Genomic DNA, 6,760 nt, shown 5'->3' on the forward strand with positions numbered 1-6,760 from the left:
CATCATCACCCACTGGCACTCGCCTCTGTTCTCCATGATCCTCTTAGCCATTTTCCCCTCTGCCACAACGTTCTGTTTCGAAGCCCTTCCCTCCCATCAAGCAGCACGGTACTGTAGTAATTGCTTTCTTCAGCTCCACTGGCCCAATAAGAGAAAATGTCCTTCTATGCTAATAGCCCATAAAAGACACTGAGCATTCCCAGCAGGAAACACACATCTAGATTATTTTATAGTGCTTTCACCAGACACTTGTGTCATACCTCCTGAAGCTCTAAAAATAAATCAAGAATGTGTAATGAAGACTATTTGATCTGAATACTTACAATTGCAGTGGAGAGTAGCTTGTTTTTTATGGGGATGGACAGCATGCATGTGGCTGTGATTACATACTAATACAAGTCTCTGCATGTGTGTGTCCCAGCAGGACACTGCCACAACAGTTATTTGTGAGTGAGTGGGAATCTGAGTGAGATTTTCTGCCAGCGTTCATGTAGTTTTACTGTCTATCTATCTATGAAAAAATGGACAGCCTATCCCTAACATGATAAACTTAGATTGAACAACTTCAGTTTCACACATGGTACCTGTCCATATAATACCAATACCAAATCTAAAAAAGTTTGGTAAATAATATCTGACGAACCCATATTCTATTCACAACAGAAGACATTTTACCGTTCGACCACGCAAAATGCTTTTTAAAAATTGTTGAGATCGGGGAAACAAAAGGCAAAAGTAAGTGATGTAAAACAACTGGAGGAACATGTTGCAACTCATTAGGTTAACTGGCAACAGGTCAGTAAAGTGACTGGGTATAAAAAAAAAGAGCACCTTAGAGAGGAGGAGTCTCACAGAGGTAAAAATGGGAAGAGGTTCAACAATGTGAAAAAAGCTTTGTCCACAAATAATGAGGAAATTTTACAACAACCTTACACAACATCCATATTATGAAGACTTTGAATATTCCATCACCTACAGTGCAAAATTCAATTCAAAAGGTTCAGAGGCTATGGAGACATATCTGTGTGCTGTGTGAGGTTCAAAATCCTGCATCGCTGATGGTATGGGGGTGCATTAATGCCAATGGAACTGACTACTTGCACATCTGAAAAGGCCCCATCAGTGTTGAAAGGTGCTTCCTGCATAACCAATTCCAAAAGGATGTCTTAGCAGTGAGGCTTCACATGCTTCGTGAGAGAACGACACAAGCCTAAAATTGGGGCTTCATCTCAGACTTTCTTTAATGTGCAACACACAAGATTCATGCTGCAGATTCATCACTGCAATCCTCCATCTTAGTATCGTAAAACTTTCTCATGCTAATGTGATACTACGACCGCCCTTACCATTGCCTTCGCCTTTGCAGTTTCATCGCTTTTGCAAACATTTGGCTTTAAACCGAAGTATTGACAGACAGTTTACTTTTTTTTTTTTTAGATTAGCTCAGATGGTCACTGTTGTGACTGCTTGGTCTGCATAGCTGATAATGGTACTGGAGAAAAAGTCCAGGCATAAGCACAAGAATTAAAGCTTGTCTGTACCATATTTTTTAGCCAGAATATTCAAATCTTTCAGAATGATTCAGAGACACTTGCATCCTGAGTGCCATGCTGTTAAAATGGCCAGAAATCAACTAAGACTCTTCGCCTCCATCATGTATCAGTTTGCAAATGTTCAGCCTGAACTTGAAGACGCATGGCACTGGATCAGCGACAGACTAGTTGGCCAAGTTTTGTGGAGGAAAGACACTGCTTTCTGAGAAGGGCAAACTGTGAGCGAAGAGCGCTCTGAGACAGTGCTACAAACAACAAGTGCGCTTCTCTCATATGTGCACATATGTGAGTATGCAAGTGTGTGTGCCAAGAATGGAGTAACACTATGACCATCTGAGTATGGGGGGGGGCGGTTTATCTGTGGTTGCAACTCAAACAGAAAGACAAGGTTAAGAGAGTGAAAAAGTGGTGGTAGAGAGTGTATAAGGTGATACAGGTCAGAGTTTAAGATGTCTAACTAAAACTAATAACAAAGGGAAGCTGCGGTGTAAAAATATATCTCCATCAAACTTGAACTTGAACAGCTCACTTCCCTAAAGGTTATCTCAGAGTTATAACGAAATGGAAAAATAACTAGTGCTCTTTTAGTTACTCATTTACTTCAGCATGTGAACGCAGAAAACAGGGCTGTTGCAGATCATGTGCATTAGTGCATACCGTGTGATACAACAGTCGACACAACTATAATTCTATGAGTAAAAGAGAATATTTTGCCAAATTCGGAAACCAAGGATTTGACTTTTGTGTCTTCATCGTGAAAGCCCCTCTAAGAATTTTTATTCTCCAACGAAGCTTAAATTTTTTGTTATTCTGATGACTTAATATGTCTTTTTGATACAGACAAAAAGGTTTTCATATTGACAGTAAGATGCGGTCCCACACACACACACACACACACACACACGCACACATGCATATAAAGCTGAGGATGTAATTGTTTCCAAGCAGCTTTTTGATGGCTGAGTCACTGAACATATCCTGCATCATATCACGATAAGAAGAACATCAGTTTAAAGGCAGCAGCTGTTTCCCTTTCATCCTCCCCCCCTTTTTTTTTCTTCTGCATCTCTCCATCCTCCCACTACTTTCACAGTGGTGCGCTAAGCCAGAGAAGATAGGGTAAAATCCCTCCACTGAGCAGAGCAGGCAGCAAGAAGCCGAGGAGGAAGAGGGCTGAGTGCAGAACACTCTTCTGCATCTGTCCTTACTCTCCCTTCATTTATCTGAATCCAGCCAATCAGCATGCAGTCTGCTACTGCTCGCTCCACTCGGATGCGAAGAGTTACTCTAACTGCAACCTCTTACAGTCATTCGACAAGTGACTGACGCTTTCGGCCAGGAAAAGATGTCGTCAGGTGGCGTTTCGACCCTGAGCCACAAGGCCTCCAGTTGGCGGGTCGGCAGTGATGGACAGTCACTGCCCATCTTCTCCTAGCTTCCAGCTTAACTCCTCCCTCCTGCTCCATAGCCGGCAAGAGGTTTTCACAGCTGCCTCGCCCCAACCTGCGAGCAGCCATCTTCCTCTCCCTCCCTTAACCTCCTCGGACCATATGACCACGTCTGGCCTCAGGGAGGTTTGGACAACCTGGGGAAAGTCTTGCACCCAGCCAGTATGTGTGCAATTGTTCATCATTCTCCACATAGCCTGCACAGAGGGTCCTCCCTTAGCCTCCATCTGTGCAAGTTTGTCGGTGTTGGGAGGGTATCATATACTGAACGGAGCAGGAAAGAGATGAGGAAGAGCTGCAGTTGCCGGAGTTCAGGCCAGGTGATCTTACATTTTGGCAGGTCCCACTTCGTCCAGGCCGCTTGTGATCCAAGCTCCACAGCTCGAGACCCTGAACATCATCACAGCCCTGCACTTTGCCACCTTGAACAACATGTATGTGTGTATGTGTGTGTGTGTGTGTGTGTATGGGGTGTCTCCCATCAAACTATGCTGTTGTCACAGTCCTGCTTCAGATGCTGCTGCTGTTGGTACTGCAACAACAATAAGCTCGTTTGGATGAAAGGAAGACTGTCACTGTCTGTTGTTGGTTAGTCATTTAGCTTAGCCTAGCACGAAGATTGGAAACAGAGAGAGACATTTAAAAAAAAAATCATCTGAATCTATCCCCCAGACTTCAAAACTTACCAAGAAACAAATTACATCAATACAAGTGTAAAGATGCCAGTTTATACTGTTTGACTCTTTTTTTAGGGTTCATTTGGAAAGCAGCCACAGCAGCAGTGAGAATTGCATCACTCGTCTCAATAAACTCACAAAAAGAAACTGAAGAAGTTCCATCCATCCATCCATCCATCCATTTTCTGCTGCTTATCCAGGATAGGGTCATGGGGAAACGGTCTAAACAGAGATCCCTCACTCCAGCCTCTCCTCCAGCTGTTCCGGGGAAATTTGTGACATTCCCTGGTCGGCTGTGAGATATAATCTCACCAGCGAGTCCTTTATCTGAACCTGAGGCCTCCTCCCAGTACCTGTCTGAAACGCCTCTGAGCAGATGCCAAAACCACCTCAGCTGACTTATTTCGATGCCAAGGAGCAACGTTCAACTCTGAGCCCCTCCCAGATGACTGGCCTCTCCAGGCTGTACCTAAGAGTGAGTCCAGCCACTGTTTGAAGGAGGCTCATTTGGGCTGCTTCTGTTAAAGATCTAAGTCTTTCAGTCAATACTCACCGCTCATGATCGCAGGTGAGGGTTGGAAGGTAAAATGACGATAAATTAAGAGCTTTGCTCTTCGGCTCAGCTCTATATTCACAGCGACAGACCTGTACAGCATCTGCATCAATGCAGTTCTTGTCCTAATATGCCTGTCACCCACGTAATCGGTGAGGAGGGATTGGAATACATATAGTCTGTGCACTATAGTCAAATATTACACAACTAGGCCTTTCTTTTCTATGCAAGAGAATAAATGACCATTTTTTGCCTTGGCTATGGTAAAAGTGGCACAATTGAACATTTCAGACTGCTCTCTCTCATGTAAAACGGGTAACAAAAATAACATTAAAATTGCGCTTTGTCTCCCTCTAGTGGATAATTTAGGCTGTACACTAACAGAGCAGTTCTAAACAGTTGGGTTGTAACTCATGTGTGTCTTGTTGTCGAGAACCATCAAATTATTCTCTGATCCATTAAATTTGATAAGTGGGCACTTCTTTGGTGTTGAATGTCAGCCAGCTTGACTGATTAAAAGTGTGACCCCTGTTGACATTTTGAAGTAATCTAATGTTGAATATTTATGATGAAAAAAAACGTTCAATTTCAAACGGAAGAACTGTTAACGCGGTAATTCAGTCCTAATGGGGTGTAAATCTAGTGCTCCCATTAGGTCTGTCGTCCCCTGAGCTCTAACAGGTGCACTGCGTAGAGGCAAGTGATGCTGCCTTCAGGTGCCTTGAGGAAAAAATGTTTTACTTGGCCCGCATGTTAGAGAAAGAACGTGGCATAGATTCATGGCATTTACAAATATATAATTGAAACACTGAGAGGGTCTTTTCACTATGTGTTATTTTTCTATCCGTACTTTCTCCCTTTTGATAACTTTTAACTGAATAACCTTTCTCCTCCTCCAGCTGTGCATTAACCTAATCTATTAATTTGCTACTTTGTAACTAAAATACCACAAGTGCCAGGCGGACAGCATGCGCGCAGATAGAGGGTGGGACGGGTGTGTCTCGACACACCCAGATTTTGATTCACTTGGATCCGTCCCCCTCACTTTTATGGAGAAACACATCTCTGCTTTCTTTCTTCGCATTTTGCAATGTGCGAAATAGCGCCTCCCCGGACGCATATGGGCTATGTGGCGAGAAACGGTATTACACTCCTGTATTCAATTGCATCCAGCCAGAACTGGCTTCCCCTTCGATCCGTCCCCCTCACCTTAAAAAAAAAAACAACCTCTGCTTTCTTTCTTTGCTTAAGGCAAACCTCACGGGGAAATCAAAAGATAAATTAACATTAGGTTTATTGCATGTCAGTGCATGCTTTGCAACAACTCACATAAAACCAAACAAAGACAGATATTAATATTCGGTTGTTGAGCTGGGCAGGCTACGTCGTCGTCTAGAGCCTGGTTGCCATAGTTACCCAGAACGCGTATGACAGGCATCAGTGGGACAGCTCCTAGTTCAGGACCCCATAACCTACCAACACGGCACGCATGATGAGGCCCATAGACATAGAACATGTCTATGATGAGGCCAGCCAAACCGAAAAAGCAGAAAACTATTGCATCCTTTTTTCAAAAAGCATCAACTGTAAGTAAACTGTGCCATACGTTACCCTGAGCTGCAGTGGCAAGATTTGAAAATTCAGTTAGCCATGTTCAATAACAGGTAGCCTACAGTTTCGAAACCACTGCAGATGCTGCACAGATCTTAAAAGCAATGCCCGTTGAAGTTCGTGTTGTTAATGGTAGTGCCCGCATCGTCTGCTGAGGCAGAACGAAGTTTCTTTTTTTTAAATTTTTTTTTTATTGACATTCAGAAACAAACATTCACATCCGGTACATATGCATATATCTCGCATCTCTTGTCTGTCCTAAATGCCAAAGTGGTATTTTTGTTTTATGTCTAAACGATAGAAAAAAAAAAGAAAGAACCAAACAACAACAAAAACACACAAGAATATGTAAAAAGTGGGGAGTGACCCTTTTTATATGGCATAGTCATTGATTTGTAAAAATGAAATCAGGCCTATGGGGCGTGACATAGTTGACCCAGTTTTCCCAGTATGAGGTGAATTTCTCCAGTTTAAGATTAACAAATGCTGTTACTCTCTCCATTTTATATATGTCTATTGTGATGTCCATCCAGATGTTGACAGTTGGGCTCTCTTGTGATAACCATTTCCTGGTAATATTCTTTTTGCAAGCCATTAGCAGGATATTTATGAGGTGCTTATCTCTTTTCAGCCATCCCTCAGGTATGTGTCCGAAAAACATAGTCTTAATGTCGAGGGGTATTTCGCATTTGAAGATGTCCTGTCAGAACAAAGTTTCTGTGGCTTGCGGAGGCTTAAAACGTGGTTGCGGTCCACCATGACCCAAAAAAGGCTGAATGGAATGGCAGTGTGCCACATCCATCAAGAAAGGCTGGACAATCTGAACAGGAAAGACATTGCCCAACAGTTTATTCGGGGCAAGGATCGGAGGAGAGAGGTTTTTGGATCCTTCACTTAATCTATTTGCATTTGAGGCCA

This window comes from Odontesthes bonariensis, chromosome 21 (assembly GCF_027942865.1).
Source record: "Odontesthes bonariensis isolate fOdoBon6 chromosome 21, fOdoBon6.hap1, whole genome shotgun sequence".
Taxonomy (NCBI): Eukaryota; Metazoa; Chordata; class Actinopteri; order Atheriniformes; family Atherinopsidae; genus Odontesthes; species Odontesthes bonariensis.